This window comes from Salvia splendens, chromosome 19 (genome assembly GCF_004379255.2).
Source record: "Salvia splendens isolate huo1 chromosome 19, SspV2, whole genome shotgun sequence".
Taxonomy (NCBI): Eukaryota; Viridiplantae; Streptophyta; class Magnoliopsida; order Lamiales; family Lamiaceae; genus Salvia; species Salvia splendens.
In genome coordinates this window covers 21450979-21461251 of record NC_056050.1, presented here as the reverse complement: position 1 = coordinate 21461251, position 10273 = coordinate 21450979, and the positions used below count along the sequence as shown (strand labels likewise).

The following is a 10273-nucleotide window of genomic DNA, read 5'->3' as shown; positions in this document are numbered from 1 at the left end:
GCCACCTTCCTCGGTCACCTGCTCTGCCCAACATGTCAGAGGTAGCTTGTGTACACTAGTCCGAGCGGGGACACCACCCTCACTGGGACCCGAATTCGACTTATATCATCATTCATAATTCACTTGGCCTTAGCCAAACAGATAGGCATCATACACAAAACATTTATGGCAGGACAACATCTTAAAAAAAAATCATGAACATGTGTTCGTGTTTTCATAAAATACGATTTGTATTTTAGTATAAGAAAGCTCACCTTGATCGTTTAGATTCCTTAACTTGAATCTTTCGTTCCGACTTTACTTGCGAAAGCACCCTTTTTAAAAAAAACACAATATAAAAAAAATACACTAATTAGACTCTAGGACAAAACTACTTAATTTAGAATGCATGCACCCTCATTAAAGTCTTTTATCTCGTTTCTCGGTTTTCGCATATTTTTGATTATTCGGCGGCCGTCCAAGGCGTCGCTTGAGACGCCGGTCGGCCGCTTACGCCCATAATTCCTCCGTTTGCTCCTCGTATTTCCCTCCACGATGTCGAATTAAATTCTCAAAAAATATATAAGCGCGTACTTAAGCTTTCACAAATTAATTTCCCTCAAAATTATATTTATTTTGGACTTGGGATAAATTATTCGACCTTCGAAATTATTCGGGATTAATTAAATAAGTCCCCACGATTTAGTATTCGTCGGCCCAACAATTATCTAATTTCCAGCTCAAAGATTAATTTAAAAAAAACAGCCCAAGCTATTTTAATTAAGTTGACCAGAACTAATTATTTTATGACCCAACCTTATTCCTCCAACTGATTTAGTGAGCCCAAAAGAGTACTTCTCAATTTAATCAGGAGCCCAAGAAAGTAGCCCACCAATTATACTCCCATCGTCCACATCTCGTTCCTCTTCCTCATTTCACAAAAAGAGAAAAAAATCCCCAAAAGGAGTACACATATATTTTAATAAATTTGAAAGGAACAAAAGGAGTGCACGTATTCCTTAATAAGGATACACAACAATATTTGAAATAATAAAAAGGAGTACACGTACAACCTCACTTCCATTTTAAAATATTGAGGATTTTTTTATAAAGGAATTGAAGTACACGTACACTCACACTCCCATTCTTTATTTTCAAAATATTAAGAAATTAAATAATAAAGAATCAAGCACTTCCTTCCCCAATTCCATCGTGACTCTCTCTCCCTCTCTACTGTAAAACTCCAACCAGAGAGCACATCCACAAATTCTCCAACTTTGCACACTCAACAAAGAACACACCACACACATTTCTTCACTCTTTCCCCCTCGATTTCTCTCACAAAAAGGAAGAACAAGATCCCCAAATTCAATTCTCTCTCTCTGTCCTACAGCACTTCGGTGCTTCTTTTCTCCGCTGCTCCCAGATCAGCCGCTACCGCTCCAATTCGCCGCCCCGCGTACACCGCCGTCTTCGTTTGGCGTCGCCGCTCCGGCAGCCCCGATTCCACCCAGAAACAACCCCGCCAGATGAGTTCTTAATTTTTAATTTTGTGAATTAAAGTTTGATTCCTTAATTCAGTTTGCCTCGATTAATTCGATTAGGAGGTATATTGCAGATTGTGGTAACAGAAGAGTGTAATGTATAAATGCAGTAGTATGAAATTGAAATTGAAATTGGGTGGGAGATATGTATACCTTCAATTTGCAGACAGATTGTGAAAGAATAGATGATGAATCTTTCCCTGATTTTAGTTCTGGATTTCTTGAGTTCGATTGAGTAGAGGTTGAGAACAATTGGTCTTGTTCTTGTGAGTTCTTGGAGATTTGCAGAGAAGTGAGATCTGATTTGTGAATAGAGTATTATAGAGAGGTGGTTGATAGATATGGAGAGATTCATGGAGTGGGGGGGGGGGGGGGAAGGAATGGTTTTAATGCAGAATTAATTGGCGGAGAAAAAAAAAATGATTACTGTGACATCTCATTTAATGCAGCATTAATTGCCGCTGTCGAAAATCTGATCTTTCAGGATCGAATCTTATCTACTCCATTTCTTTATGTTTAATTTGCTTTATTATATTATTTGTATATTTATTGTTTAATTTGGTGTAGGAAAGAACCCGGTTCAAGCTCGTGGCTGCCCGCGCTGAAGTATCCGATTTGCTTAGAACGTAGGATGTATTAAATTAAATTTTTGTTGGACTTTTGTTGGATGTATCGGACATTAAAATTTTAAATTTTGGGGTCTTATTTATTTATTCACTTCCCTATCGACAACGACAATTTAACGTAGCTCGGATTTAATCGCATAAAAGTCACTTATATAGGTAATCAAGGTAATAATATAGTTTCTAATAATATCGGCTTAGCGGGTCGTTACATACTATCCCTCTTAAAAGAAATTTCGTCCCGAAATTTAGGAAGTACTTAGACAAAAAGCTCGGGATATTTCTCCTTCATTTTCTCTTCTAGTTCCCATGTTACTTCTTTTGGTCCGTGGTTTTTTGCACAAAACCTTCATTGTAGTAATCGACTTGTTCCGAAGCTGTTGCAACTTTCGGTCTAGTATTTCTACCGGCTTTTCTTCGTAACTTAGGTTAGGCTCTAGGGCGATTTATTCTTGGCGAATCACATGTTTTGGGTCGAACACGTACATTTGAAGTTGGGAGACGTGGAATACGTTGTGTACGTTCCCAAAGTTGGGTGGTAATGCCAAGCGATATGCTACTGGGCCCACTTCCTTCAGAATTTCATAGGGTCCAATAAATCGTGGTTTTAGCTTACCTTTGAGTCAAAATCTGATTATTCCTTTGGAAGAGGATACTTTCAGGAAGACCTTCTCCCAGACGTTAAATTTCAGTTCGGTTCGACGCTCATCGGCGTAGGATTTTTGCCGGTCTTGCGCTTCCTTGATCCGACTCCGGATTTGTCTCACGATCTCAATCATCTCCGCCACGGATTCTGGGCCTAATACTCTTCTCTCCCCGACTTCGTCCCAACAGAGTGGAGACCGACATTTTCTTCCATATAGTGCCTCGTAAGGCGCCATGTCGATGGTGGCTTGATAATTATTATTATAGGCAAACTCTATCAAGTGCAAGATGGATTCCCAGTTTTCTCCTCTATCGAGTACGACGACCCTCAACATATTTTCTACGGTTTAAATTGTCCTCTCGGATTGTCCGCCAGTCTGGGGGTGGAATGCGGTGCTGAAATTTAATCTCGTACCCAATTCCCTTTGCATGATTTGCCAGAACCTGGATGTAAACTTCGAGTCCCGGTCTGACGTGATGGATACAGGCACTCTATGCAGACGCAGGATTTCCCGTACATATAACTGTGCTAGTTTCTCGGATCCATACGTGATGGGAATAGGGATAAAATGAGCAATGTTCGTGAGTCGATCAATGATTACCAAAATGGCAGTATTTTCACGCTTGGATCTGGGCAGGTCTGTCACGAAATCCATGGCGATGTGTTCCCATTTCCATTCGGGAATTTCCAAGGGTTGTAATTTCCTGTAAGGTCGTTGGAGCAATGCTTTGACTCGTTGGCAAGTTAGACATCTCTCGACAACCGATGCGATGCATCTTTTCATGCCATCCCACGAGGGTCTCACGCGAGGAAATATAGATGATCTAACCGTTTTAACTTTGATAGGAACTAAATTTGGGATTCCAAGAGAAATATTCGAATCGTTCTTGCTTTGTGTAGGCTCCAAGGTAACCATAAAAATAAAATGATTTATAATTATTTCAATTACGTGAGTGTTTGGTTCACCACAAACTCTCACCATTAGCTTGCAACAAAGGTTTTTTTTATGAAGTGCAAAGACTAGGCTCAATTGGGCTCATTATGCTCATTCCCAGAAAAGAAAAGATACAACTTCAAAGGGTTTGAGCTATACCCATAGAACTTGAGAATTTCATTGTGGGAAGAGCTTGCTAGATGGAATAAATTGCGAAAGTGAGGGTAAGATGAATAGAATGCAGATGTCAACAATAGGTTGCCAATAATATAATCAAAATGAACAATGAAGTAGAAAAGTTCAAGTATCCTCAGATGATAACATGAAGACCTGAGATGGTTGGTTACAAATGGATTTGAAAAGGATAGGAAAAACAAACAATTGCAATTTGCTCAACAACACTGTGATAGAAGATCATATCAACGGAATTTATAGAGTTTATAAGCAGTCTAGGGAAACTAACTAATAAAGAGGGCAACAAGAAGAAACTAGCCAAGGGAGAAGCAATATGTCAGCTTTAAATATGGAGCTGCAGAAAAACTCAAATCAAGAGACAATAGTCATATTTGAATTTAGAAGATGAGAGTCCTCATATAAAAGAAAGTGTTTGTCAATAAGTATGTCTGAAAACACAAAAGGTAAAAAAAAGTAAGGTCTCACTAGATGGCTGCTCAAATATAATGAGACTGAAAATGATTGGTCTCAAGTGGGTTTGAGAAGAGGAATAACAATATATTTACCCTTTTGGGTCAACAACATCGTGATACTATATCACGTTAATGAATTCACAAAGTTTATAACCAAATCACGGAAATTAACTAGTAGAGAAGACAACCAGAGCAAACTAGTTCGGGAAGAGAGCAAATTACTTTAGACTTGGAGTTGCTGAAGAGCTCAAAGCATGATGAAATAATTGTAGTGGAATTAATAAGAGGGAACTACTCATATAAAATAAAGAGCTTGTCAAGAAGCACTTTTGAAAACAAAAAAAAGTCCACTAATGATCTTTGAGGAATATATCATTGAAAAGACAATTGTAAACATGTTCATTCTGAAGGCTATAAATAAAGCAGCTCCGAGTATAAGAGTTTGCTGGCAAGAATTCAGAGAGTCAAAGTATTGCTTTTATAAAGAATGAGTAAAGAAGGATTGTAGTCACCGGAGGTTATCAGAAAACATGAGGGAGCAAGCTCAAAACTGAAAGTGATTCACAACCTTGACATAGAAGAGGGAAAGTAATGACACATTACCTTGCAAAAGGAGTCATTTAAGTTCTTAATTCAACAAAAGGTATTTTGATCAAGAGGGTGCGAGAAAAAATGGAATTCATGGGAATCCAAGTAAGCGTTGCTGATGAATCTTCTTGGTTAACTACAATGGTGATACTCCCTTGTTTAATTCTTTATAGAGGATGGTAAATGAGTTAGGGAAACTTTGGTCACAAGCTACTTTCACTGTACGATCACGTCAGATGACCATATGTGGGGATTACTACTCTTTGGTACTCTCGGTTCGTCATTAACGCTCATCCTCGTAACACGTCGTTTCTGCTTACTTATTATTGTAAAGCTATATTCTGTGTTTACATTGTAATCATATTCTCTTGCTATATATGTGTACATCGCTTAGTTGGATCAAAGGTATGATACTTTGGAGTGATTGGATTGTCCAGAAAGATAATGGCTAACCCATATTATTCATGTCATTGGGACGTAGAGAATGACATCTAACCCCTACCATCTTTCTAGAAACATCGTTTTGTTCTATGTTGGATTGCTTTTCTCGTGACGAAGTTTCTTTCTTATCGCGTCCTTTTCTTTTCGTCACTCGAGAAAGAGAGAAATGTTCATACTGTACTTCTAAGTTCGAGTTCATATTGTGTTCTAGAATGAATGCATATCTAAGTATTCTATGTTCTTTGGAAATTTTGATTTCCCCAATCTAACAACCTGATTCAATGACTACTCAAAAACAAGTATCATTTCACAAACTCAAAAAGAGACATCATTTCAACAATTGGTACCAGACTCGTATACTTTAAACTTTCATATTTCAGTACCTTTTTCCATTTACGAAAGTTACTTCTTTGTTCATGCATTCACAGTCTTTAGCAAAGAAAAGGCATACTAACTCTTTCTCTAAGCATGCTACCAAATCAAGAAACATCAACTCTTTCTTTAAACTTGGTATTTTCATCTGTTCACTCAAATTAACTGCATGAGTTATTTCTCCATTTCAAACTCTTAAACATCTTGACTTTATTTTGAAAAAAGAACAAGTTACCTTTTATTTCCTCGTTGAGTGCGATTGGTGGGAGTGCTAAGAGCATTTTCATCGATTAGACAGTCTAGTGGAACAAGGCTAGACCAAAGATTTTCAAAGAAGACTCTCGGGTTCAGAGCGAGAAAGAATGCTCTGATACCACTCTGTCACGACCGCATTTTCTAAGGATAGAAAACACAGTTGATCGCGACTAGGGGAGGATTAAAGAAGCGGGGAATAAAGGGGAAAACAACACAATTCGACCATAGCTCGAAACAAACGGGAATAGCTCGAATTACAATCAGAGTTTTGAACAAAATAGACTTGAGTCTTTTAAGATGCATAACGGAAGCAAATGAACACGGTTCCATGTATGAAGACATGAACCTCCGAGAGTCAAAATCTGACGGAATTAAATGTCTTGTCTCAATAGCACTTCCCCCACCACTTCGCTGCTCAACCTGCACATTTAGAAATATATGCAGGGCTGAGTACAAAAAGTACTCAGTGAACACATTGCCGAAAATTACACATATACATTTGAAAATATTGTCAAGCCATCATCACAGTAACACTCGGGGGTTTATTGAAAAGACCCGAGCTTACTAAAATATCACATTGGACTGCAGTCCCTTTTTCCTGTACTTAGCCATATCTGATCACATTGTGCCGTTGAGATGGTGTTCTCACACGGTCACCTTACATACATGTGCCGGGAAGGTGGCCACCTTCCACGGTCACCTTCTCTGCCCAATATGTCAGAGGTATCCTTGTGCCGGGAAGGTGGCCACCTTCCTCGGTCACCTGCTCTGCCCAACATGTCAGAGGTAGCTTGTGTACACTAGTCCGAGCGGGGACACCACCCTCACTGGGACCCGAATTCGACTTATATCATCATTCATAATTCACTTGGCCTTAGCCAAACAGATAGGCATCATACACAAAACATTTATGGCAGGACAACATCTTAAAAAAAAATCATGAACATGTGTTCGTGTTTTCATAAAATACGATTTGTATTTTAGTATAAGAAAGCTCACCTTGATCGTTTAGATTCCTTAACTTGAATCTTTCGTTCCGACTTTACTTGCGAAAGCACCCTTTTTAAAAAAAACACAATATAAAAAAAATACACTAATTAGACTCTAGGACAAAACTACTTAATTTAGAATGCATGCACCCTCATTAAAGTCTTTTATCTCGTTTCTCGGTTTTCGCATATTTTTGATTATTCGGCGGCCGTCCAAGGCGTCGCTTGAGACGCCGGTCGGCCGCTTACGCCCATAATTCCTCCGTTTGCTCCTCGTATTTCCCTCCACGATGTCGAATTAAATTCTCAAAAAATATATAAGCGCGTACTTAAGCTTTCACAAATTAATTTCCCTCAAAATTATATTTATTTTGGACTTGGGATAAATTATTCGACCTTCGAAATTATTCGGGATTAATTAAATAAGTCCCCACGATTTAGTATTCGTCGGCCCAACAATTATCTAATTTCCAGCTCAAAGATTAATTTAAAAAAAACAGCCCAAGCTATTTTAATTAAGTTGACCAGAACTAATTATTTTATGACCCAACCTTATTCCTCCAACTGATTTAGTGAGCCCAAAAGAGTACTTCTCAATTTAATCAGGAGCCCAAGAAAGTAGCCCACCAATTATACTCCCATCGTCCACATCTCGTTCCTCTTCCTCATTTCACAAAAAGAGAAAAAAATCCCCAAAAGGAGTACACATATATTTTAATAAATTTGAAAGGAACAAAAGGAGTGCACGTATTCCTTAATAAGGATACACAACAATATTTGAAATAATAAAAAGGAGTACACATACAACCTCACTTCCATTTTAAAATATTGAGGATTTTTTTTATAAAGGAATTGAAGTACACGTACACTCACACTCCCATTCTTTATTTTCAAAATATTAAGAAATTAAATAATAAAGAATCAAGCACTTCCTTCCCCAATTCCATCGTGACTCTCTCTCCCTCTCTACTGTAAAACTCCAACCAGAGAGCACATCCACAAATTCTCCAACTTTGCACACTCAACAAAGAACACACCACACACATTTCTTCACTCTTTCCCCCTCGATTTCTCTCACAAAAAGGAAGAACAAGATCCCCAAATTCAATTCTCTCTCTCTGTCCTACAGCACTTCGGTGCTTCTTTTCTCCGCTGCTCCCAGATCAGCCGCTACCGCTCCAATTCGCCGCCCCGCGTACACCGCCGTCTTCGTTTGGCGTCGCCGCTCCGGCAGCCCCGATTCCACCCAGAAACAACCCCGCCAGATGAGTTCTTAATTTTTAATTTTGTGAATTAAAGTTTGATTCCTTAATTCAGTTTGCCTCGATTAATTCGATTAGGAGGTATATTGCAGATTGTGGTAACAGAAGAGTGTAATGTATAAATGCAGTAGTATGAAATTGAAATTGAAATTGGGTGGGAGATATGTATACCTTCAATTTGCAGACAGATTGTGAAAGAATAGATGATGAATCTTTCCCTGATTTTAGTTCTGGATTTCTTGAGTTCGATTGAGTAGAGGTTGAGAACAATTGGTCTTGTTCTTGTGAGTTCTTGGAGATTTGCAGAGAAGTGAGATCTGATTTGTGAATAGAGTATTATAGAGAGGTGGTTGATAGATATGGAGAGATTCATGGAGTGGGGGGGGGAAGGAATGGTTTTAATGCAGAATTAATTGGCGGAGAAAAAAAAAATGATTACTGTGACATCTCATTTAATGCAGCATTAATTGCCGCTGTCGAAAATCTGATCTTTCAGGATCGAATCTTATCTACTCCATTTCTTTATGTTTAATTTGCTTTATTATATTATTTGTATATTTATTGTTTAATTTGGTGTAGGAAAGAACCCGGTTCAAGCTCGTGGCTGCCCGCGCTGAAGTATCCGATTTGCTTAGAACGTAGGATGTATTAAATTAAATTTTTGTTGGACTTTTGTTGGATGTATCGGACATTAAAATTTTAAATTTTGGGGTCTTATTTATTTATTCACTTCCCTATCGACAACGACAATTTAACGTAGCTCGGATTTAATCGCATAAAAGTCACTTATATAGGTAATCAAGGTAATAATATAGTTTCTAATAATATCGGCTTAGCGGGTCGTTACAAGGGCTGGCAATTTTCGACACGACACGATAATCTGACACGAATCCGCACGAAATTATTAGGTTGGGGTCAAGTCTTATTGGATCTGTGTCCTTATCGGGTTGACCCATTAAGAACCCGATAATTTCGGGTTGGGTTCGGGTCGGATGCGGGTCGGATACGGGTAACCCATTAAGAAATAATATTATTATTTTTATTATTATTTAAAAAAATATATATTACTTTAATGTTTTAATTTTTTATAAATTAGGTTTAAATAGTATAAAATGAATTTTAATTGTGTAAATTAGGTTAAAAATTAAGGTTTAATCGTGTAATATCAGGTTTTAATCGTGTAATATCAGGTTCGGGTTGTTATCGTGTCGTGTCAACCCATATTATATCGTGTCGATAACGGGTTCGTGTCGGGTGCGGGTCGTGTTCGGATTTGAAGGTAGCAGGTCGGGTTCGTGTTCGGATTTACAGTTTCCTTAACAGGTCGGGTTCAGGTTAGGCCTTATTGGGTTGGATCATTATCAGGTTGACCCGATAACGACCCAATCCGCACGATTTGCCAGCCCTAACCACATGTGGTGTTGGCGCATGTTGGCAGTGAACTCGATGGTCGGGCCGTTGCCATTGCATTGCTCAGTGAAGAGGGTGGATGAGTTGAGGGCGTTAATGTCGTTGTTCGACCCGGCTACGCCGAAGTAAGCATGCCAGATCCAGAGCCGATGGTCAGCGACGGCTTCGAGGATCATCGTCGGGTGGCTGCCCTTGTATCCACTCGGGTGACTCCGAGGAGCTAGAACTAGTGGCGTCATCATCGTTGTTCATTTTGGTATTTGAGAGAGGTAGAAATGTGAGAGATGAGCGAAATGAGAGAGGTGAGATGTTCGTACGAACAAGTGAATGAGAAACGAGGTTTAAATAGCCATAAAAAACGCGTGCCATCGTCCGCGACAATCGTCCGCCGATCCCGCAGTGGGTCGCCCGATGGCGCGAACGATGGCCTATCGTCCGCGCCATCGTCCGCCGATCCCACAATGGCGCGGACGATAGGCCATCGTCCGCGTCATAGGGCGCGCCCTATGGATCGGCCGCAGACGAAGGGGACGGACGATGGCGGGCACCCACAATGGGGGCATCGTCCGCGCCCGAGGACGAT

At 39.4% G+C, this 10273-nt stretch overlaps 1 long non-coding RNA gene across 1 annotated transcript; it reads right to left on the bottom strand.

Annotated features, from left to right (window-relative positions):
* Positions 1-1057: 1057 nt before the first annotated feature.
* LOC121779436 lies at positions 1058-9117 on the bottom strand. Its single transcript, XR_006045813.1, has 3 exons — positions 8452-9117; positions 7029-7088; positions 1058-1822 (listed from the first exon to the last, which is right to left on the bottom strand). It is a non-coding gene; the product is annotated as an uncharacterized LOC121779436 (long non-coding RNA).
* Positions 9118-10273: the final 1156 nt, after the last annotated feature.